Source organism: Ambystoma mexicanum, chromosome 7p (genome assembly GCF_040938575.1).
Source record: "Ambystoma mexicanum isolate Mex_15411 chromosome 7p, UKY_AmexF1_1, whole genome shotgun sequence".
Classification (NCBI taxonomy): domain Eukaryota; kingdom Metazoa; phylum Chordata; class Amphibia; order Caudata; family Ambystomatidae; genus Ambystoma; species Ambystoma mexicanum.
In genome coordinates this window covers 243,057,574-243,083,148 of record NC_090939.1, presented here as the reverse complement: position 1 = coordinate 243,083,148, position 25,575 = coordinate 243,057,574, and the positions used below count along the sequence as shown (strand labels likewise).

General features: G+C 47.6%; 1 protein-coding gene across 1 annotated transcript in view; it reads right to left on the bottom strand.

The window, feature by feature from the left end:
• KCNE1 (potassium voltage-gated channel subfamily E regulatory subunit 1) overlaps nucleotides 1–25,575 on the bottom strand; it is a 303,471-nt gene that overhangs the window by 193,008 nt on the left and 84,888 nt on the right. The window lies entirely within an intron of this gene.

Genomic DNA, 25,575 nt, shown 5'->3' with positions numbered 1-25,575 from the left:
TTCACTACAGTAATCACAAAAATACCGAATTGTGGATGAGCGGGTATCAAATGCGACGGTGACGACTGACGTCATAGGTGAATGAGAGCAACGTTCGTTGTCGGTGGTGTCACTAGCGACATTCAGGTGTGAAACATGCAACTTGGCTCTTGCACGTGCTAACATGTGTGGGTGTCAAGGAATGGGCTGTCTTCTGCTTCTGAACTCACCTGTATGGAATGGCTTGCACAAGGGTAACACTATTAGCCGTAGTGCTAGTAATTGTACTTTAGCTACTAATCCTATTCCGACAACGGGTAGTACTAGTACCTTAAAACGGCCGCTCCTGCTAGGAGTAATAGCATTGCTGCTACTGCTGATACGGATGGCGTGATATGCAACGCCGTGTATCACCAGGGCTCACCCAAACATTCGAGGTTGCTCCAGTGCTTTGAATGGAAACTGAGAAGTGCAGGTACTCACTATCACATAGTGTCTACTTACTGCTGAGAAGTGCAGGTACTCATTATCCCACATTGCCTGCTTACTGCTGAGAAGTGCAGGTACTCACTATCCCATAGTGCCTGCTTACCGCTGAGAAGTGCAGGTACTCACTATCCCACATTGCCTGCTTACTGCTAAGAAGTGCAGGTACTCACTATCCCAGAGTGCCTGCTTACTGCTGAGAAGTGCAGGTACTCATTATCCCACAGTGCCTGTTTACTGCTAAGAAGTGCTGGTACTCACTATCCCAGAGTGCCTGCTTACTGCTGAGAAGTGCTGGTACTGTTCCAATAAAAGTAGTGACTTCTTGATAAGAAGTGCCGGAACTGTGACCTACAAATAAAAGAAGAGCTGGTACTCAGGACCGGCACGCACCCGCCCATTTAAAGCACGGGGTTGCTTGTCATAATATGAATAGTGTATGACAGCGTTTTGTTACCTGCAATTATCCATGCGAAAAATTACACAGGCGCACTTTCTTTGTAAACAACCTTCATTGCATCCAATGCGAAAAAGTGTAAATGTAATGCGTGTTATCTGCATATTGTAATGTTCACGTAGTGTATAGAGCTGCCTACCAAGTAGTGCTTCTAAATGCAATACATTGGCCGACCTTCATGTTCCCCGTTACATTAGTGTGTTGCTTTCCCACAAAGAAAATGTAACCACAGGCACGAGGTACCGTGTTGTAATCTTCACACGCTAAGCCCCATTGGCCATCTACCTAATGGATGCCTAGGGGTGTCCGAACAGGAGGAAACGGTGTCCTATATGAGGGGAATTGTGGGAACACTAGGGGAAGAGAAAACCACTTGCCTCCCACTCCTCCACTTTACCAAAGTAAGTCATGAAGGACAGAGAGAAACTGGAGCCAGCGGCAGAGTTGCTTCTGCGCCCAGGACTGGAAAGAAAGACGTGTGGCCGGAGCCCAGTCCCCTCATCGCACACCTGGATCAGCTAATGCGGTGGGTCTCCTGTGTACCTGGGCGCCATGTGTGGTAAGCCGAAGCACTGAATGGGCTCTATAGGAGTACAACACTTAAAACAGTGCGCTACTGGACACCCTTTCACGTCAATAGTGTTCTGGTGCTCCTGATTTGAAAAAAAGGAACACAAACATAGCTGCCAAGTTTCCTAGTTCCATGCGGAATCTTTGAGCCAATCCTTTTTTTTCTACAGTGGATGCTGGGACTTGTAGGCCCTCCCTTGCAAAGGGAATAAAAAAACTTCAAGTTCCAGCATGCAACTGGAACCAAAAAGCAGGTCTGGCTCCAGGCGTGAAGCAGAGAACTGGGAAACTTGGCAAGCAGAAACTAAAACAGACTAAGCAACAGCTCCGCCATCTTTAAGGGCCCATTCCCTCATTTCATGCAAGGCCAGGAAAGGACTCTGCCCCTGCACTGCAGTCCTCTTCAAATTCCTGCACCTGCTTCATCAAGGCCAGAGAAGCTAGAAAAGTCATCGCCCGAAGCAAGCTGCTTATCCCCCCGCCCCCCATACACACAGGCTGGCACTCAGAGGGGGATCCAGCATGGAGAAACTGCGCCTGCTCCATGAGCCTTTGTCAGTTTCAGCGCCATCCAAGCATCAGAATATGCACAGCAGCAGAAAGAAATAAGGTCCAGCCTCAGTAGGAACACCCAGGAAGCATCCAGGCGAAGGAAGTCGACCCCCCTCAGCCTTACCAGCCTCAAGGCTACAACTCCAGAATCCTAAAAGCCAGAGCGGTGGGTACATCCAGGAACTGGTATTGTGGTCCAGGCGTGGAAGCCTGCTTATGTTTTTTCTTATTTTTCTTACATTTTGGTGATCTCTAAAGTTTCTGTTGTTTTTCCTATTTTGTGATTTTTCGTTTGTGTTTTTTGGTAGTCTGCAGCCATGTCAAAGCTAGAATTGACTTTACGAGTAGGGTGTGATCAGAGACATTTCAAAGTCATTTTAAGTCAAACACAAGGGGCCTTTCTTCTAAATGTACATAATCCGTGAACTGTTTGCAAAGGGTTGCAACCCAAAGAGAACTAGGAAAAGACTTTAAGTCCAGTGTAAATCCAAGATAAAAGGGAGAACTTAGTCACATAAACGACTATCTTTTGGACTGTAATGACATATAACTATTTTGTGCAGAGTGTACTGCACCCCGCCCTGGTGTTAAATGTATATACAAACTCGAGATGGACTGCTTAACACCACTTAAGAACTGCTTTCCTATTTACAAGTGTTTTTCTGTTCAAATCCCATTAGTTAGGGAAGATTTATGCATCAATTTATTACATAACGTTACACAAGACAGGCCCCCACCCAAAATGTCAGTGTTGAAGTATTTCATTGGCTACTCTTTGACATTGATTTGAACTGATTAATTACATGCATTTGAATTGTGTGCTCAGCTTTCAGGAGCATCTGGAGAATCCAGGAGCATAGTCCTGTAATTCATTCCTCCGCTCTGAATATGCTATGTTAAGGTCCCTTGGCACTCTGACGGATCTGTAAGGGAAGAGGGTGAGGGGTGTGTAAGTGATTGGGACTCCAATTTAGGAACTCTCAAAGAGCATAGCTGATCGTCTCTTCTTGCGCCTACAGATTACTTCTGTTTCGATTACACACAAGAGAATTCGTCTCATGACAACTGTGCAAAAACAAAGTGTAACTTTTTTGAGGCACTAAGTGGAAATCAGCGGTGAGGCAAATACTCAGGGACTTTTATCCACCCAGAGCGTGTATTACCTGCCATCCTCCACTGTGCTGTGCATTTTGGTTGTGACATTTCTGCCTCTGGAAAACACAACATGCCTCAGGACGATGAAAGGGGGGGGGGGGGGGGGGGGGGGGGGGTGTGTGTGTGTGTGTGTGTGTGTGTGTGTGTGTGTGTGTGTGTGTGTGTGTGTGTGTGTGTGTGTGTGTGTGTGTGTGTGTGTGTGTGTGTGTGTGTGTGTGTGTGTGTGTGTGTGTGTGTGTGTGTGTGTGTGTGTGTGTGTGTGTGTGTGTGTGTGTGTGTGTGTGTGTGTGTGTGTGTGTGTGTGTGTGTGTGTGTGTGTGTGTGTGTGTGTGTGTGTGTGTGTGTGTGTGTGTGTGTGTGTGTGTGTGTGTGTGTGTGTGTGTGTGTGTGTGTGCGCGCGCGCGCGTGCGGAGGTCCTTAACACAGAGATGTGTTTCTTGAAAAGCGAGGTCCCGCTTGATAGCATTACCGATGAACTACTTTTTATGACAAGGCTCCTAGAACAAATCTCAGGGAACATGAAAAGCATGTTGTGCACCCTAGGTTAGGAAAACAAATGTTCTATGCTACCCTCAGCATCTATATGACACCCTGACTAGACCTCATCAACCGATCTGGCCTCATCTGCTATAACTATGTGGATGACACACAATTAATCTATAAACGTGAGAACAATCTGTCAACAAACGATCCAGATGTGTCCTCTACTTAACATTTACCTGCAGAACTAGGGCTGTGAGTTCGCTAGTACTGTCTATGTGATACCCCGAATAGACCTCGTCAACCGATCTGCCATCATCTTCTATAACTATGCGGAAGTCACACAATCTACAAACGTGAGAACAATCAAACGCTGCAGATGTGTCCTCTTCGTAACATTCACCTGCAGAACTAGGGCTGTGAGTTCGCTAGTACTGTCTATGTGATACCCCGAATAGACCTTGTCAACCGATCTGCCATCATCTTCTATAACTATGCGGAAGACAGACAATCTACAAACGTGAGAACAATCAAACGCTGCAGATGTGTCCTCTTCTTAACATTCACCTACAGAACTATGGCTGTGATTTCGAAAGTACTGTCCGAACTAGACTATGCTAACCGCCTCTGTCTTGGTCTCCCAGACTTCCTGATGAAGAAACCATAACAAGTTCAAAATAATGTAGTGGCAAACTATTCTTCAGAAAGAAGAAATTTGAACAGATGACTCCTGAACTACGTACTCTCCATTGGCTGCCTGTCAAGAAAAGAATCCACTTCACAGCATTGTGCATCGCACATAGCTCCTACCATGCAAGAGAATTCCAGCACTACAATCCTTTTAGCTAGAACACGCAGGTCCAGCAATGCTGCAGTAGTCCTCGTTCTGACCTTCAACATAAAAAAAAAAAAGAAGAGGGTCTTTATTCTTGTTCCTTGCTATGAATCTTTGGAACACACATTTCCGAAACAACTCTGCCTGCAAGTGAACCTCCTATCTCTTAGGAAACAGCTCAAGGCTTGGCTCTATGATAAGCCAACATGAACCATATAAAAGCCAACAGCAATTACCTAAAGCATTACATCAGTTCTCATTCTGCGTGAGTTGCCCCGCGGAATAATCAGAAAGGTTCCACCGCATTGAGCATTGATATCATACAGCAACCCATCTGCTTCTGTTACTTAGGAGAAACTGTAGTAGGCTCCTCAACCTATTTGTATATGGGTCCTCTCGGCTAATAATGCATAGTGTATTTATCACTTGGACTTACTATCTACAACCATTTCAGCATACTGACAACCTCTCCTCACCACCATTCGTGAGATCTCCTGCGGATTTGTGACTTTGACAGCGTGAAATTGAACCTCAACAGAGTCCATCAAAGAAATCTGCATGTAACAGCTAAGAAGCAGCAATTCCCCAGCTCCTCCCCTTCCGTCCCTGAACAAATTAGTTTTGCTATTTTAATAAAAAACCTTTTAACCTTACACTTCACACACTCCCTTCAGATTTCCTGCCATTCTAGTACACGTAACAGACCCCTACCATACCTTTTTATATCGACAACCATCCACTCCTCCATTCCCAGGACATAAATGCAGTTTCCATATTGGTATACAGGTAAGAGACACTTGCTACCTTCACCCATCACCACTGCAGGTTTAAGCATCTGACTTTCCGGATATCTGACTAAAACCCCCTAGCTACCTTTTTTTACAGACCCATGCGCAGCGAGGCCAACAGTATTGGCAGAAGGGCGCCACACGACATTTTACCTTACCTTACTGCATAATAGCATTGAGAATAAGGCTTTGCCCACTGAGCTTCATGGAGGCGATCCTGTTATCATTTGCCCCGTCTGGCCACTAACCACGTGGCCAGGATTAGGACCTCACTTTGACCCTACCACATCCACCAATGATGCTGTTGCCATTACAGATGCTATGGCGGTAGCTGTGAGAATTGCTTTGGAGAAACAGATTGTGCTGTCACCCACATCAACACATGGGGAATCTATTTGAAAAGGACCATTCTCGGAAGAGCAGCCCATCCCAAAATGTGAAGAGGCTTACGAATTATGGGATGACCTCACTAAATTCATATTGCATGACTGGATGGTATCAGATGATGAAAATAGATGGTGAATTCTTAAGGCATTGGGAAGACCATCTCTTCAGACAGTACAATCACTCTGAGTCCTGTGTCCTGAACTTAGCCCATGTCACAACAAGGGATGGATGAACTGGAAGGGACTTTGGGTCCATTGAACACAGATGACCTCATGATGAAGTCCTTCAACACCGCCTTGAGGCCAAGGGAGAAGCAATTGGAGTATTTGGTGTGGATTGAACGGATCCTCTGTTGGGCGCACCAAAGGAAATATGTGGAGATTGCCAACTGATGAAAAGCTGGCTGAAGCAGATCTTTGGAGGAGTGAAAGAAGCAGCCATTCCATTATTAGAACTGTGACTCTGAACAGCTCAGCAATCCAAGATTTAAGGAGGAGCTACAAAGGACCATCCTTAGTAAGAGGAGACCACCAGTGTGACTCTACAGATTCATCAAATGAGTAGGAGGACAACAACCTGGACCCAGTGACACCACAACAAACACAGGTGGAAGAACATCAGCAGCTCGTAAAGAAGTTGCAAGTGCAGCTGACCTTACCTTACAGCAACACCATGGACATGGTAGAAGGATGAGGCACTGTTCCACCTCCCACAGAGCGGGGATATCAAGCTAATAACTGCTGAACCCATATGCATGCATAATTATTTGCCGACCCCATACCCTCACCCAGAATATTTTGGCTCACACATTGTTGTCAAGTGTTGGCAATAAAAGGCCATAGGTTTTTATTGTACAGATATGGTTATGGAGATAACAATAATCACATATCTTAGTAACATACTTTTGGGCACCGGGTCTTGGGGTTACCCCCTCTGGCCCGTGCCCGCCTTCTCATGTCCCATGACTTGTGGGCACCGTACAGTGCCTTGTACTACCTTTCCTTTGTTCTTCTCCCTTATTTGTAGGGTGGGAAGGTTTTGTGGTAAAGAAGCAAAGGTTTGGAAGGCACTGAGTAAACAGTGTACCTCCTGTGTGTTTGGGTCCCCGTTCAGGGTCCACAAACTGTTTGTGTTTTCTCAGAGCATGCTGCTCTGTATTTATAAGACCCATGGGGAGCCCTGAGTCTTTGATATGTATAGTAATGGGGGCTGTTGTGTTCCATCCCCCGGCCAGATAGCCGACTGTCTGGCCCCTTGGGGGTGGGATAGGTCTTTGAACCTGATCCCTGCCTGACTGTTGGTTTCCTTAGGTGCTTAGCACCTTGCAGTATGGAGGAAGGGTGAGGTGATTGTTCACACCTCACCCTTCCTCAGCTTTGTGTTGCACAGACTGTGTGTCTCTCTGGCTTGGGGGAAGGAGAGGAGCAGAGAGGGGGAGAGGTTGGGCTGCCCCTCTCCAGGCCTGCTGATGGTAACAACAGTTACCCTGCCTCGCTTTGGGCGGCCCTGCAGCATTGCCCATAACTGCTGAACCCATATGCATGCATAATTATTTGCCGACCCCATACCCTAACCCGGAATAATTTGGCTCACACATTGTTGTCAAGTGTTGGCAATAAATGGCCGTAGGTTTTTATTGTACAGATATGGTTATGGAGATAACAATAATCACATATCATCTTAGTAACATACTTTTGGGCACCAGGTCTTGGGGTTACCACACATGGGCAGGTTGGCGGCTGACCACATTCCCCTGAAAGTATCTCCTAGTGGCCACCCCTGGAGGCTAGAGTTGCTGTAATTTTGTCGAAAGAAATGTTCCATGCCCTGGTTTGATAAATGGGTGCCGTCTTTGTGAAAAAGGTCCGGGTCACCCAGTTTAATGGCCGGGTGCTTTATGAAGCCCAGTCCTCTTGCTGTACAGAATTTCTTTAGCCCCCTATTGAGTCTTCTTCCAGAAATGTCTATCGATTTGTAGCAGTTGGCCCCTTGCCATTTCTTTCTGGGTAGGATGGCCAAGAAATATATTTCTGTTCCCCTCCAATTATGTGAAATGCCTGCTAGGCAGGAGCACATGTCCTCGAATACATTTCTCCTTCCAATGGATACCAGGTCATTGCCCCCTAGGTGTATGACCAAAAATTCTGGCGGGTCTCTGTATGCGACCAGTTCTGCCAGGGTTTAGTGGATCTCGGCCCATTGTAGGTCTCTGTATCCCCACCATGAAGAAATGGTGTTTCTAAAAGGTGACCTTTCTTTGGTCTCCTCTGCCCATCGGCCCGTCCTGAAGATAAATGAGTGGCCGACTATGCATGCAGATTGGAGAGCGGTCCTCCCTTCGCCTGTTGTTTCTGTAGGAAGGGGGAGAAATAAAAATGAGGGAGGATGGCTATATTAGCTGTGGTCTGATGTATCTTTTGTAGCAATCTGACTTCCATCCCCCTATGTTTTTTAGTTGTTGGGGAGCTAGGCCTCCTTGTCATGCTGAGGTGGTGGCACCTATTCTGAATGAATGGGTGCCAAAACCCTTGGGGTCCCACCCTGCTTTGCTGATTGCTTTCATCAGCACTCCTTTGAATTGGTAGCGGCTTAGTGCCGAGGCGTCCTTGTGGATTAGAAACCTCCCCCCTACCATGGGCCTTTGCGTGTGATAAAGGTGATGATACATACCGGGCAGTTTGCTGCCTCATCAATGCAACAAATGTTGATGGTTCTTTTGGCCCCAGTTTTTGATTTTTGGATTTCTATGCTGACGCTCTCTTGTCTAACCCGGACCTCCATGACACCCAGGCCGTTGGTAGCCTTGGTGCTGGAGGCAATGAGCTCTCCAACACGGAAAGCCCTGAAGCATGCCAGGAAAAAAGCTGTTTTGAATAATAAGATCTTGTACGGATGCCAGCATATGGCATCCAGCTGGTTTGCAATTTGTACCAGTTTGTTGAAATCCAGGGGGCGGCAGGTGCCCACCTGGGGGCCCTCTATTCTACCCCATCCTTTCATTGCGTAGGAAATAAGAGCGCTCTGCGTGGGGTCTGAATCACCCCGTATTTTTGAAAAATACAAGATTGCAACTAGCTGTCTTTTTGGCCAATCTCTCTTAAAGCCTTGTTCATGCGCCCATTTTAAAAATGTGTCTATGTCTTTAATCGTTATTAACTCTACATGGTTTACGCCTGTGACTTTAAATACTGTTTGTAAGCACTTACTGTACTGCGCCGCGGTGGTGCTTGCCAGTGCTTTCTCTGCCATCTCTGTTAGGAAGCCTAATGAGTGGTTGGCACCCGTTATTGAGGTGCCTGTTTCTTGTTGGGCATCCCGGCCATGGCTCTCTGACACTGGCGTTGATGCCGTTGTTTTGTTGACACCCGTTTTTGGGGCGCCTGGTTCTTGTTGTGCATCCCTGCCTGGGCTCTCTGGCGCTGGCGTTGATGCCGTTATTTTTGATTTTCCATTATTGCCCAGCATTCGGCTGGTATTGGCGTCATCTGTTCCTGGCCGTGAGGCACTAGCTCCCGGAATCTTGGCCACTGAAAGCGAGATAAAGCATCTGCAATGTTATTATACGCCCCAGCGATGTGCTTTGCTTTGACCACAATGTTGTCTTGTAGTGTGACTGCTGTGATGGCTCGTAGGACTTTTAGCATTAGAGGGCATTTGGTAGACCTTCTGTTTATGGAGCCTACTACGGCCATGTTGTCTAAACAGACCAAGAGTTCCGTGTTAGCTAGCTGCCTGCCCCAGATGTGTAATGTTAGCCAAATGGGAAATAATTCTAGGAGGGTGATGTTCTTAGTCTACCCCGCCTGTTGCCATGAGTTGGGCCAGTGTCCTGCCACCCACTCTGAGTCTAGTATGGCTCCAAACCCCTTACTCCCGGCTGCATCGGTGAAAAGGACCCTTTTTGTCCATGTGTTCAAAGGCGTACGCCAAAGTGAGGTCCCGTTGAAATCTTTGAGGAAATTCCCCCAAATTTCCAGGTCTTGTTTCACCTCTGTGCCTAGCCGGATGTGTAGGTAGGGTTTGGTGTATACATTGATTTTTAGTTCCAGACTTATGGAAAATACCCTCCCTTGGGGGATTATTCTAGCAGCGAAGTTAAGACTCCCTGCTAATGATTGAATTTCTCTAACTGTGCCCTTGTCTTTTATTGTCAGGCCTTGTATTTTCTGCAGGAGTTCTGCAATTTTTGTCTTTGGGATCTTGCATAGGCCCTGTACAGAGTCAATTTCAATGCCCAGGAAAATTATGTTGGTGGCAAGTTTGGTCCTTTTATCCTTTGCTAAAGGTATGCCTCACTGTGTGGCCATTCCTTCTAATTTCGCCAGGGCCTTGTTGCATTAATCAGAATTTGCTGGGCCCATTACCATGAAATCATCGAGGTAGTGTGCTACTTTGGTCCCTGGTCTCTGTTTTTGGAAAGCACATTGAAAAAAGGAGCTGAATTGCTCGAATAGGGCGCAGGATACTACACATCCCATGGGGAGGCATCTGTCTACATAGAATTTGTTGGTAAAAGTAATACCTAACCATTGCTGGGAATCTGGGTGGACTGGCAATAGTCTGAAAGCGGATTCGATGTCTAATTTGGCCATCAGGGCGTTCCTGCCACATTCCTGTATGAGTCTTACTGCCTCCTGGAAGTGTGTGTATGATACCGCGGATTCCATGCGTGGAATGCCATCAGTTAGTGATTGGCCTTTGGGATAGGATAAGAAGTGAATTAGCCTCATTTTCCCAGGTTCTTTTTTGGGAACCAGCCCTAGTGGTGATATTATGTTATCTTTGAGGGGCATGTGGTCCCAGGGTCCTGCAATCCTGCCTAACAGCAATTCCTTCTTGATTTTGCTCTCCACCATTTGGGGGTTGCCCCTGGCCGACTTCAGGTTCGTTGGATGTTCTGTGACCCTGTGCCCTTATAAGGGATAGTAAAACCCTTGGTGAAACCCTGCCAGATTGCCTTGCTGGTTTCCCTGTCTGGGTAATTCATGAGTGCTTCTCTAAAATTGTTTGGGTTGATGGGGGTTCTGTCTGGTGCCCAACCTGGGGTTGAAAGGGAGTGGATGGTGCTAATCTTTTGAATTTTTGGCTGGCAGTCTGGTGCAGTTGCTTGCTGCGTGGTTACCATTGCCGTTTGTGCAAGCGTGTTTGTACCAGCAGTCCTTACCCGAGGTGCACTGGTTTTTCAAAAATTCCTGCATGGAATGTTGGCTTTTGGAGAGTGGTTTCTGTTCTGCCTGTGGGTATTCGACTTGGCGGCCCATAGCTGGTTCTTCCGAAAGGGCTGTTCCCCCTTTTTATGTTTCTCGTTATCATTATTTCTGGGACCCTGTGCATTTTTGCTATTTTTGGAGCTGTTCTGTGGGGCCTCTTCCTCCGATGGGGGCTCAGCGTTTAACGTGTATAAGTCATTTTGGACCTCGTCCCATTCTATAGCTGGCCTCTCTGACATGCTTCTCCTAAATCTGATTTCATATGCTAGCCAGGTCTTCCCTTTTTGAGTGATTTTTGCTTCTCTTATTTTATCCATTTAACCCAATAGTTTTCTGCCATCATTGGGGAATTTGTCTTTGTATATTGTTGCCAAGATGGCGAGGCCTGTAGCCTGTTGTCCCAATTCTGTTCTACCTGGGCATTTCTGGCTATGGCTTTCTCTTCTATCTTTTTGGGATCCCATCTTTCCCTTTGTGTTGGGCTTCTATAAGTGAAAAGATTTCTATGAACTCTTTGGCCCATATGACCTCTTTGATTGTGGTGTCAATATTCCATGCTAGGCATCTTTTATATCTATTCAGTATTTCAGTCTGGAAGGATTTCAATTTTAATTCTAATTGGGCATTGCAGATCATTGCTATGTCTGTTGGGTTGCTGTTGCTTTGCCCTGTCTATCCCAGTGGTTCTGTACTGTGGGTTGCCCATGCTTTTAAAGCACCTGTTGGGTCTGCTGTGGCTGCAGTTGGCGCAATTGTGCTGGCTGCTGTTGGCATTGCTGGCACCTGTGGCATTGGTGTGGCTGGGGCTGCTGTTGGGATCGTTGCTGGGGGGGGGGTCACCGTTATGGTAGGTTCTAGGGGTATCTTGAGGTTTGTGGGTCCCTGCTCCCCTGTTTGAGGTAATTGTTTCCCCCTCATTTTTCGCAATAATTGTTGCATTTCCGACATGTTCTCACACAATTTCGCCAGTTTTTTGTTACCATTTTTAGGGCCATCTGTCACTTTCTGTCTCTTTGGTGGTGTTGTGACCTCATCTTGATTGGGTGGTATGGGTGTCCCTTCCCTTGGTAGGCCATACATATTCTCCCTGACCCATGCCCAACCATAGTGTTCTGCTGCCTCGATGGCTGCCATAAGGTGGGGTGATTTGGGTTTCTGTGCCAGTGTTGTGGGTTCCTGTGATTTTCATTTGGGACCGATGTTTCCTTACATCCTGTTTAATTAAAAGAAAGATATTTGAAAAAGGCTGTGTTTGGCCCTGCAGGGATCTGAACCCGTGTCAGCAGTCTCTGCACAGATGTCAAAATTAGCTCTCTACTCGTTGTGCAATAGCACCTTCTATTATGCACATTATAATGCTTGTTTTATTATTTGTGGATTCTGTAACGCTCACCTCGTATCCACGGGGACGTCACTCAGCCTGTTCTGACCTCTTATGACCTTAAACCCTTCCCTGGAGTCTACTCGACTGGAGACTGGGCCTGAAACACAGGATTGGTAGAGTTTAACTCCCTATTGTCTCTGTGTGCTTGAACCCCTTCTTCCCCAGGATCCAACCCTTCTCTTTGATCCACAGCTCACCTTGTTTTCTTGGAAAGTGTGCTCTCCATCCTGCTTTCAGCGCAGGGGCAAGTTGATTGATGCGAGCTCGTTGCTGCCTAGTTACTTCACTGGCAAGAGTCCGACAGGTAAGTATAATGAGTCTTTTGAACAGTTCTCTAACTTCGTTCCTTTCCTTCCTTAGATGATGGCCGGCGTCCGGGGATGGCGATGTGCTGCTGAGATGAGTAGCGCTGAAGGTGAGTGAGAGCGCGATGCGACCCTTTTGTATTTGTATTGAACTGAGTTCTTTTTCTGTGTCTTTTGGGTGCCGCAACGTTTTCAGCGTGGATGTCGGTTATGAAGAAGAAATGCAGTGAGTAAGCACGGTATGCAGCGCCTCTAGATGTTTCCACGCTAACCTGGAGTCTCTTTTTCCTCTTGCAGATGGATGAGAAGTTCCGGAGACAGAGTTCCCCCAAAGCGGCTGGGATTCAGGTAAGCGTTTGAAGCTTGTACAGTCTTTCAAAAATAAGCAAAGATTTGCTGAATGCTTACCAATGCCTTTTTTCTGTACTTTTCCCTTTTCCTTAGGAAGCGGCATGCCGGGATGGGAATAACACTGCCGAAGATGCCCGCAGAACAGAAGGAGCGATGAATGATGGGCAGAAGCGTCGCAAGGAAAGGCTGTTCCTAACAGTGTTCTTGTTCTTGCAGGAGCTGAGCGCAGAAAAAAGATGCAGGCCTACTGGAGACCGATCCGAACACGGTGAGTGTCACGCTGCAGGTGCAGAAAACAAAGCATGTTTCTCAGCCTGGGCATGGCTTAAATAGTCTCTGGGTGTCCCAGGTGTCTCTGGGCTGAACCACACCCAAAAGACTAGACTGCACATGCAGTTCTGGGAACCGAAATATGTGGGGGCATCCATCCTGTCCCCATCAATGCACTACAAGTCCAATCCCCAATGTTATCCTATGGGAGTGAGTGAGTCTGGTGCCACAAGTGCCACGTCTGACTCCAAGTGGGTCTTTGGAGGGATGGAGAGGCCCTCGAGGGCCATGTAGGTGATCGTGGCCTGGCTCCAGCCTGACATCTTGGAGGGCTGGGGACATGAGGGGCAGGAATCATGACAGCTCTTGTGGGCTTGCAAAAAATGCTGTTTCCCATGCCGGGTAACTGTAGAGTGTTGCCCCAAAAAATATTTTGGTTTATGTTCAGACAAACTGCAGCAGTGGTCTTTGGTGAGCTGAAATTATTTCTTGTGCCCAGGTTCGAGTTATGCGTATAAACTATGCCTTTGTTGTTCACTGCAATTTATTGTGTGTGCCCTGTTGGCCTGGGCCTTAAAAAATGCCCCAAATGCTGTATGAACCAAAAGTTTCCCTGCAGCCTCGGTGTTTAAACTTGCAATATTTCTATTGAAATTGGCACGCACCGCGCGTTCCGGGTCCACCGGTGAGCGGCTGCCTGCGGATGTTTATCTTTGTTACACGCGGTTAGAAAAAACAGTGTTCTATTTCATGCTCGCAGCCCGGCGTGGCGGCTTACCTGAAATTGATGCTTGACTGAAGCCACCGCCTACGCCGGGCTTGTCTGCAGGTTCCTCCTTCCTTCGTTCGCGCTGGTAAGTGGAGTCCTGCTTCCCTTCGGTATGTCCCGGGAGACTTTCTTTGTTTGTTCAGTGTTCGCCACTCGCTGCCGTGCAGAGGTTCATGAACAGTGCAATGTTCAAAGGAAAACAAAGACGCTGCGAATGCAATGAACTTCAGAGTTTGCGAAAGATGCAAAGGTTTGGAAGGCAAGGAGTAAACAGTGCACCACCTGTGTGTTTGGGTCCCCGTTCAGGGTCCACAAACTGTTTGTGTTTTCTCAGAGCATGGCGCTCTGTATTTATAAGATCCAGGGGAGCCCTGGGTCTTTGATATGTATAGTAGTGGGGGCTGTTGTGTTCCAGCCCCCGGCCGATTAGCCGACTGTCTGGCCCCCTGGGGGGGCAGGTCTTTGAACCTGATCCCTGCCTGACTGTTGGTTTCCTTAGGTGCTTAGAACCTTGCTGTATGGAGAAAGGGTGAGGTGATTGTTCACACCTCACCGTTCCTCAGCTTTGTGTTGCACAGACTGTGTGTCTCTCTGGCTTGGGGGAAGGAGATGAGCAGGGAGGGGGAGAGGTTGGGCTGCCCCTCTCCAGGCCTGCTGATGGTAACAGCAGTTATCCTGCCTCACTTTGGGCGGCCCTGCAGCATTGCCCACAACTGAGCACAAGGGCCTAGAGAATTTCAATCACACACCCCCACACAATTTAAACTCTTGCAGTTCTGTTCTGCCATGGATGCGTGGCAGAAGATCATTCCACATTCCACAGTCTTTGTGAAAGGGACCCTGATCATGCAAGATTATGCACAATTGGCAGTTGATTCGATGCTCTTATGACATCATCAGTAAGGACGATGTTGACAAAATGCTGTAGAGGTTCTGGAGGAGGGGCAACCAGAGCCTCAAAACCAGGTGTAACCTCAGCCAAGATGGTAGAAGACAAATCGGTGAACACCAACCCATCCTGAGCCAGGACCATCAGACCCCAGACTAAGGCTCAAGCAAGAACAATATTAGAATGTTCCTGACAAGTGCAAGAGCTCTGAAGCACCACTGCTACCAAACCAGCACCAAGATCCCCAGGGAAATGCTTCCTCATTGATTTAGCCCCAGGTTCATCTGTGCCTTTCAGTCGCATGCACACACTCTCAATACCTGAAAAGAAGGCATTTAAGGAATACATTGATAACCTGAAAAATGGATTTATACTAAAGTCCAGATTATAAGCTGGTGCTTCCCTCTTTTTTGTGCCCAAGAAACACAGAAGAACTCTGACCTTGCATCGACTGTTGCAGCCTTAACCGAGTCACGATTAAGGATAGATTTCCCATGCCATTAATGAATGCCATCCTGGAAGCCATACAGGGCACAAATATATTCATTAAACTGGGTGTGAAGCATATCACCTCCTCCGAATATGTGAAGACGATGAAGGGAAGACGGCATTCAGAACCCCATTTGGCCATTATGAATATCAAGTTATGCCATTTAGACTGGTCAATGCACCAGCTATCTTTCAAAGATTCATCTACCATGTATTTGCTGACCTGTTGTTCCACTCATTCATCATATATCTAGATGACATCCTTATGTACTCCTCATCCAAACAACATCATCAACAACATTTCAAGGAGGTACTGCTCAGGCTATGCCAACATCACCTCCTGGCCAAACCTGTAATGTGTTCTTTTGAGGTGAGCTCAGTTCCCTATCTTGGATTCATTCTTTCCGATCAAGGTATTGAAATGTATCCACATAAAACATCTGTTATCATGTTGTGGCTGTTGCCTTCTTCAGTGAAGGATATCCATAGCTTGGACTCGCTAACTTTTGCTGCAAATTCATTAATAACTTCTCCATGATCATCCTTCCCATAACACGGTTGCTTAAGAAGGATACTTGCTTCCTTTGGGACAAAGAGGTGGGGACAGCTTTTCAAAACCTTAAAATCACCTTCTGTTCAGCACCTGTTTTGGCTCAACCTGATCAACAGCTCCCTTTTTATTGTCAAAGCCAATGCATCTTATGGTGCCATAGGGGTTGTTCTCAAACAGACCAGTAGAGATAAGCAAGAACATCCGGTGGCATATTATTCCAGAACACTCAACCCCAGCTAAATGAATTACACTGTAATTGAGAAGGAATTGCTCGCTATACGTCAAGCTTGTACGGAATGGCAACATCTCCTTTTGGGTGTGGCACATCTGTTCGAAGTGCAAACTGACCATAAAAACCTTCAGGTGTTGCAATAAATGGTACATCACAATAGTCGTCAAGCCCATTGGGCATACTTCTTTTCACAGTACATGTTCTTATAACATACATTCCTGGCAGCCAGAACACCCTAGCCGAGTCTCCCACAAAGCTACGATAATGATTCTCACTTCACCACTGCATTTGAAAGGGTACTCACAGAAAAGCAATTTGTGTTCCCCACAAGTACATTGTTAGACGCTCCTCTGCATACCAGAACACTGCTAACATCTCCACAACACCTTCCCCGGGTTCCCACACTACTCCCTCCAGGGTTCGAGACTCACGTGATGTGGTTACCCCAAAGGACCGAAAACTCTGTACCAGGTACAATGTACATGCCCTGTTGCAGCCCTTCCTGCATTGACAGTTGCCATGGAGAACATACAGCAGAAGGGGCGGCGGAACACCTCCGCATAGATCATTCATTTGCTCACGTGATTCAGAGCGGCGTTTCCCACGTGACCATGGTGGACGTCACATGACTCAGAAGCGCACAGTATATAAAGCTTGATGCACGGAGCACTCACCCCTTCTCAGCTGTCTTTCGACTCTGTTTGGCGCTACGTTTGATATTCTCTGTTGGTTTACCTTGATCTTGGATCTTTCACCTGGACTCCTTCGGATTACCCTTTTTTACCTTTACTTGGAACTGTTTACCCATTGCTGAACCTCGACCCGTCCCTCACCTGTCTTCGGATCATCCCTTGGTACTTTGTTGGACTTCTACGCGATTGCCCTTTGGGAACTCAAGCTACGTCTTCAGCTCTACAGGTGGGCTATCCTGTGTCCACGCTTGACTCTGTTCCCTGTTGTTCTGGGGACCGCCTCTCATCTGAGTCTCGAACCTCCTTCACTAGATTTCCCAGGCTTTCCAATCACCGGATAGGTAAGATTATTCAGATCCTCTGATTCTTGTGTCATATTGTATTTGCCTGGTACTTAACCTCGTTCTTTCTGCAGCAGCATCGGTGTTCCAGAGGTTCTGTGGATCCGGGAAGTAACATCTCCCACCTGTGGCTCCAAAGGTCGCACAGCGGGGTTCTTTTGGTTCCCCTGTGTGTCACTTGGGGACGGAGGTCTCAACGGTCTACACGACACTCAAGTCAGAACAGACTGAGAAGCCGTTTAGTCGTGTTGGATAATGCAGGGGTCCACGGAAGAACCCATAGCTGCTTTAGTTCAGGCAATTACAGTATTAAGGGCAGATATGGCCGCCACAAACACGGTGATTCACCAAAGGCTAGATTCCATACAGAGTGTCCAGCATTCCCTCCCTGCAGACTCTGAATTCGGGGATGCTGCCACTCCAGCCACACCTCCTCCATTGGCAAGTACCCCAGCTCCAACCCCGGTGGTCCTTTCAGCCCCTTCTCCCTTGGCCGCTCCTGAACGTTATCAAGGCGACCCCAAGAAGTTCAGGACCTTCATCAATCAGTGCAAGTTACACTTCCTGTGTAGACCTCTGGCCTTTCCTAATTCCACTGCTAAAGCGGCCTTTACCCTTTACCACCTGGCCGGAACGGCTGCCGCTCGGGCTAATCCTTTACTGGAGAACAATAGCCCGGTTCTCTATGATTTTGATTTGTTAGTTACCGAGATGTCCCGAGTCTTCGACACCCAACACAAGGCACAATCTAGGGATCTGGAGTTGTTAGAACTAACCCAGGGTAGAGGGACCTTGATAGACTACATCACCCGCTTCAACCAATTGGTCGCCGAGACATCATGGCCAGAAAGCAAGTGGGCGGTCATATTCTATAGAGGGTTGAATAATCCAATGAAAGATGCCTTAGCCGTGATCCCTTCCATGCCCACTCAGTATCAAGAACTAGTGGATCTTGCCCTGCAGGTAGATGCACGTCGCTCAGAGCGCAGGGCTTAGTTGGGTTTTTCTCATCCTACAGCTGCCTGTACTCCCGCCTCCAGCACTGAGGAACCTATGCAAGTGGGAGGTTTATGTAGTCCTATCACGACATCTGAGAGAGAACGTAGGAGGGTGGATAATGCATGCTTTTATTGTGGCACCACGGGACACTATGTTAAGGAATTCCCTCGACGTCCCAAGAAGTCCCAGGTTTTTCGGACAGCTCGACCTTAGATCCGGAGACCAGGTTGAGCTTCCAGTCCTCATCTCCGGGTGCCACTCCTGCTTTCGCTCGTGTCCAGCTCATCTTTGTACATGCCACTCTTTATCCTTCTGCGGGTATCTCTCACGCAGTCACGATCAACATTGACTCTGGTGCCACGGGGAACTACATAGACATTGCTTCAGCCCATTCTCTCAATCTACCTTTAGTGGTGAAAACCCGACCTGAACCGGTTCAGGCCGTAGATGGCACTGCCCTAGTCTCTGGTCCCGTTAGACACCAAACTGCTCCTCTATTATTGACTATACAAGACATTCACGCAGAGACGCTAAGTTTTGACTTGATCACCACACCCCAGTTCGGTATCCTATTAGGAATACCATGGTTGCGTGAACACAGTCCTCTGATTAATTGGCAAACAGGCACGGTTCTCTTTGAGTCGGATATCTGCCAGAACTTTTGTCTCCCAACCCATCTAGAAACAGATACTCAGTCACAGGCTTTGGGAGCTCTCGCTCAGCTCACGTTGAATGATGGTGGATCAGCGGTTGTGAATTCCCATACCGTCGGAGGGGTAGTTACCGGGATTCCCTCTGAGTACAAAGCATTCGAGTCAGTTTTCGCTCGCGGTTCTTCCGAGGTGCTTCCTCCACACAGATCATATGACTGCCCGATTGAACTAATCCCGGACTATACCGTTCCTTCGGGCAGGATCTATTCTCTGTCCCCCTCAGACGAACAAGCTCTGAAACAGTATGTCCAGAACGCCCTACGACTAGGACACATCCGCCCCTCTACTTCACCAGCTGCAAGCCCTATTTTTGTTGTACCCAAGAAAGAGGGGGACTTACGTCCTTGTGTGGATTACCGACGCCTTAACGCCATCACGAAAAAGGACTGGTATCCAATCCCTTTGATCACCCCCCCTCCTGGACCGCTTATCCCATGCCTCCGTTTTTACCAAGCTGGACCTTCGGGGCGCATACAATCTAGTGCACGCCCGCGAGGGCGATGAGTGGAAAACTGCCTTTTGCACCCGTTACGGGTTGTATGAATATCTAGTCATGCCCTTCGGCCTATGCAACGCCCCGGCAACATTCCAGCATTTTATGAATGACATATTCAGGGACATTCTGGACGTATACATGGTTGTTTATCTGGACGACATCTTGATCTTTTCACGGAATCTTGATGACCATGTACAGCATGTTTGGGAGGTTTTATCCCGTCTGAGGGAACATTCGCTGTTTGCCAAACCCGAGAAATGTCAGTTCCATAAAACGTCTGTTGAGTTTCTGGGCTTCCACATTACCCCTGGGGCACGATCCATGAACGAATCCAAGGTTAAGGCGGTCTTAGATTGGCCGATTCCTCAGACACTCAAGGCCTTGCAGGCCTTTTTGGGCTTCGCCAACTTTTACAGGCGCTTTATTTCATCCTTTTCTACATTTGTGGCCCCACTTACGGCTCTGACTAGCCCTCAAGTACCCTATCAGTGGCGTAAGGAACATCAGGAATCCTTTGAGGATCTGAAGACCGCTTTCACCACCACACCGATTCTTCAGCACCCCAATCCCAAACTTCCATTCATAGTCGAGGCGGACGCCTCTTCTTTTGCGCTCGGTGCGGTGTTGTCTCAGACATGTCCTACGACGGGCAAGTTGCACCCGGTGGCATACCACTCCCATAAGTTTTCCAGTACTGAGACCCATTATACTGTAACAGAGAAGGAACTTCTGGCTGTCATGGATGCCTTTCGTGTCTGGCGCCATCATCTCCTGGGGACTAAGCATCCAATCACTGTCTACTCCGATCATCAGAACCTACAGGATCTGGCCTCCCTAAAGTGCATCAACAGCAGACAGGTCCGGTGGCATCTCTTCTTTCCCGCCTTTGATTTTCACATCACTCATCGTCCTGGGATCACTCATGGAAAAGCGGACGCCTTGTCACGCTCTCCGGGTGGAGTCTCGTTGCCAACCTTCCCCGATACCGTTCTAGGTAAGAGTCACGTGATTTGTCTCTGCACTCCCTCTCTATCATTGTTGGATTCTGTGCGAGCATGGACGAGCAGTCATTCTGACCAACTGCGGGATTGGGATCACGTGTATTGTGATGGTTTACCTTTCGTGCATGATCGCTTGTTTCTCCCCACGCCTGACACCCGCAACCTGGCCCTTGAATGGTCTCATGATGCCCCCTTTAATGCCCATCCCGGCCAGGAGCGTACCATGGATCTCCTAAAGCGCTGGTGCTGGTGGCCCTCTATGAAGCGCGACGTGGAATGCTATTTCAACTCTTGCTCTGTCTGCGCTCAGGCCAAACATCGAAGAGGTCGTCCAATCAGCCTGCTGCTTCCGGTACCGGTACCCCCAAGACCTTGGCACACACTGACTATGGATTTCGTGACCGATCTCCCCAAGGTGCAGGGTTTTGATACCATCTGGGTGGTGGTGGATACATTCACAAAGATGGCTCGCTTTGTTCCCTGTAAGGGGATCCCTTCGGCACCGGTCCGGGCTGAGTTGTTTTTTGAATCTGTGTTCACGTTGTTTGGGCTTCCTTCTGTCATTATCTCCGATCGTGGGTCGCAGTTCACCTCTCGTTTTTGGAGAGCTTTGACTAAGCGGCTTGGCATCGATACCAGGTATTCCTCGGCCTATCACCCCGAGACTGATGGGCAGACTGAAAGGACGAATCAATCTATGGAGCAGTATCTCCGGTGCCTTATCTTGCAGCAGCAGTCCTCCTGGCTGAGTGCTTTACGGCTTGCCGAGTTCGCATACAATAACGCGGCTCACTCTGCTACAGGTTTTTCTCCTTTCTACGCCCTCTATGGCCAACACCCCAAGGTCTTGCCTGTCCCTGACGCCTCTGTCTCTTTGAATCCTGCGGCCACGGCTTGTCTTAGGGATCTGTCTGCTGTTCATGCTCGTACTCTGGTCCACCTTACTGAAGCAAAGGCCTCTATGAAGTCCCGTGCTGATGGCAAGCGCTTGGCTGCTCCTCCCCTTGTGGTGGGTTCTAAGGTGTGGTTGTCTTCCCGTCACCTTCGTCTGGTTGGTTGTCGGAAACTTCTGCCTCGCTTTGTTGGCCCGTATGTGATCTCTCAGGTTGTGAATCCAGTGGCTTTTCGTCTGGTTCTCCCGAACTCTTGGCATATCCATCCTGTTTTTCATGTCTCTCTCCTCAAGCCCTGCCCTGTTTTCTCCCGTCTTCGGGCCCCAACAGCCCCGGTGTCCCTGGCCTCCCCTGATGTCTTTGAAGTGTCAGCTATTCTGGGTTCCTGTTGGTTTAGGGGTGGGCTCCAGTATTTGGTGGATTGGAAGGGTTATGGCCCGGAGGAGCGCTCTTGGGTTTCCGCCCTGGACGTTAACGCTCCTCGGTTGGTGGCCCGGTTCCATAGGAATCACCCGTCCTGCCCACGGGGTCGTGGGCCATTGGGGGGGGGGCTGTGTTAGATGCTCCTCTGCACACCAGAACACTGCTAACATCTACACAACACCTTCCCTGGGTTCCCACACTACTCCCTCAAGGGTTCGAGACTCACGTGATGTGGTTATCCCAAAGGACCGAAAGCTCTGTACCAGGTACAATGTACGTGCCCGGTTGCAGCCCTTCCTGCATTGACAGTTGCCATGGAGAACATACAGCAGAAGGGGCAGCGAAACACCCCCGCATCGATCATTCATTTGCTCACGTGATTCAGAGCGGCGTTTCCCACGTGACCATGGTGGACGTCACATGACTCAGAAGCGCACAGTACATAAAGCTTGATGCACGGAGCACTCACCGCTTCTCAGCTGTCTTTCGACTCTGTTTGGCGCTACGTTTGATATACTCTGTTGGTTTACCTTGATCTTGGATCTTTCACCTGGACTCCTTCGGATTACCCTTTTGTACCTTTGCTTGGAACTGTTTACCCATTGCTGAACCTCGATCCGTCCCTCACCTGTCTTCGGATCATCCCTTGGTACTTTGTTGGACTTCTACGCCATTGCCCTTTGGGAACTCAAGCTACGTCTTCAGCTCTACAGGTGGGCTATCCTGTGTCCACGCTTGACTCCGTTCCCTGTTGTTCTGGGGACCGCCTCTCATCTGAGTCTCGAACCTCCTTCACTAGGTTTCCCGGGCTTTCCAATCACCGGATAGGTAAGATTATTCAGAGCCTCTGATTCTTGTGTCATATTGTATTTGCCTGGTACTTAACCTCGTTCTTTCTGCAGCAGCATCGGTGTTCCAGAGGTTCCGTGGATCCGGGAAGTAACATCTCCCACCTGTGGCTCCAAAGCTCGCACAGCGGGGTTCTTTTGGTTCCCCTGTGCGTCACTTGGGGACGGAGGTCTCAACGGTCTACACGACACTCAAGTCAGAACATACATTCATGAAAAGAATTAAGGAAGCTTCTATAGGATATGAAGTTCCTTCCTTCACAGTCCCACCAACTCAGACAGTTCCAAAAGATTGAAGGCCTGTTATTTTTTGGCGAACTTCTTATAGTTCCATCTTTTGAGTCAACAGGTCATGTCCTGGTCTCATGATGGCAGAACTGTTGACCATAAAGGAGCTGCTGCTACCCTTGATCAGGTTACTTGAACGTTCTGGTGGCCGACTGTCAAAAAAGACATAAGGAACTATGTCCAGTGTAAAAATTCCACTTTTAAAGCCATTGGTAAACTACAACAAAGACCTTTCTCCAAAGATCTGTGGTCACATAGATCCACCGATTTTGCCAGGAAATGCCTTCATCCAGCAGCTGCACTGCTACTATGGTCATCATCGACTCCTTCACTAAAATGACGCATTTCACTCCTCTACTGGGGGTTCCATCAGCTCCTCTGAAGGCTAAGGTGTTTTTGAAAGAGATTTTCCGACTACATGGTTTACCTACCTCAATCCCCACCAACAGGTGTTCTCAATATACCTCTAATTTAAGGTTAGTACTGTGTAAACAATTAGGTATCGACAGAGCATTATCCCCGGGATACAACCTACAGACTAATGGCCAAGCTGAACGATTGAACCATACCATGGAACATTATCTATGTTGCTTCTCCAGTACCAGCCAAGACAATTGGATGAATCTGTTACCCACTGCTGAATCTGACTTCAATAACATTTTACAGCCACCAACATGAGTCCTTTTTTGTGTCACTGGTATTCATCCTAGATACCTTCCACTCGCCATTTTCCCACCTACCAAACTGCCGACTTTGGACTCTCTGTTGAACATCATCACTCGGAACCACAAGGCAGCATACCAAAATCTTGAACTGACAAAGAGAAAGAACAAGTTGTACGGTGTGTATTAGGATGTTGAAGAAGGAAACTAACATGATGTGGGCTATAAACCTTTATTGTATACATAAAAAAATGATCTTTCCCTATGTCCAAGGGGCTTGTCCTGCCTCAACCTAAGAAAACATAATGATCCGTCAGAACGTTCATCAAAAGAAATGTTCTTACCTTCTAATCTTACGCTAACACTAGAAACATAAGCTTTTAACTAAAGTAAAGCTTGTGTTTCCTTCACCAGGAGAATGACTTCATTCTTCTTGTTAACACACACTTCAGTCCTATAGCAATGTAGGAGTAATTCCTTCAATGTTCATCTACAATCGACCATGGGAATAGAATGGCTCCTTTCTCCAGGTCTTTCTGTAAAAGCTCCACAGTGTTCTTTAAGGACTCGAGTAGAAAACTTGAATTAGATCTTGTGAAGGCACCAGGAAGTAGACACAGACAACTGAGGAGGGTTTGGGCTACCCGCATATATTAAAATCACAATAAGGTTGGTGTAAGGCCTAACTTGCCATACGCTAAGATGGGTTTTCCCTACCTAACTGAAACTAATGATAGACTGTGTCAGGAAGTCCAAAGTAAATGTCTGCCTGTGTCCAAAACTTATGCTTGCCCTCACATCTATTTGTTCAAAGTGTGTGGGGATGTCAGTGACAAAAGGAAAGTGTTCAAGCAAAAGTTCCAATCTTCTTCCAGCTCTTGGTCCGAAAGGGGTTTCTTCCTTCCCCAGGATTTCAAACAGTTCACTTTTAATCAAAAAGGGATTCCCTTCCCCAAGCTTTCAAGTCTCTCATTTTTTTCACAACAACACAATTCCACAGGATTACCGGCTTTTCTTGGCAGTCAACCATAAAGGTATGGTTTAGGTAGATTTGGCCAAATAAAATTGGTTGTAAAAAATAGACCGAAAAGAAACTGACCGCGACCGCATGCAACATCATATCGTATGGTGTTGCATGCGGTCAGCTTTGCGGGAGTAAAAAAAAAAGTATTCATTGACCAACCCCCACTTACCTGTTACCTCGCGCTGGTCCACTTCTGCCCTGCATCGTCAGATCCGTCCCTCTAACGTGGGTTGGATCCGACGGCGCAGGGTCCCTTTTTCATTTTTTCTATATTTGTTTTCCCCATCCCCAGCTTCCAATATCGAGGGAGCGGGGGACACCCATGCAAGCCCCCAAGGCTAATACACACCGATCATGGGGAGCAGGGGACACCCCCGCAACTCCCACTCCACATATTCAGTATGTATTACCCAATTTGTTTGAATATATTCGGTCGAATGGTAAAAGCCAAATTCGGTCAAATGTACCATTCGCCCAAATATATTCTAACAAATATACTAATACCTCAACGTATAGATGAGTGGCTTTCTGTTGCTTGGGTGTATTCGGTCTAGGCGCAGTTGTCGGACTGCACGGCCCACTCATCACAGGTCGCGCAACTGAAACTCCTTTTTTGCTTCTCCTCCATAGTTACACTGTCACTGCTTCAGCTCAACAGTGATACTGGACTCCTGTTCTTGCAGTCCTTTTCAGTACTTGCTTTACCACCATTCACTTGCTAGATTATCAAACCTTCTTAGAACTGTGCCACCGTTTAAACTTTCAACTTGTAAAGTTACCCTTGTCCTTATGGCTCTTGACAGTGTCTGCTGTCTCTCAGATTCTACAATTCACCGTTCCTTGGATTCTTCACAAATGCTTGCTTTCTTTAGTTTACATGATTCACAGTTCCTTTGTATCAGGGAACACGTTTCTCTGCCTGTTATTTAAGTGGCATTCAATCAATATTACTTTCCTTTGGTTCGGTATTTAAAATCTTCAAATCATTCATATCAAAACAACGTAACCGCAAATTCACAGTACACTCTCCTGCTGGGAATTTGCACTTTTTCAC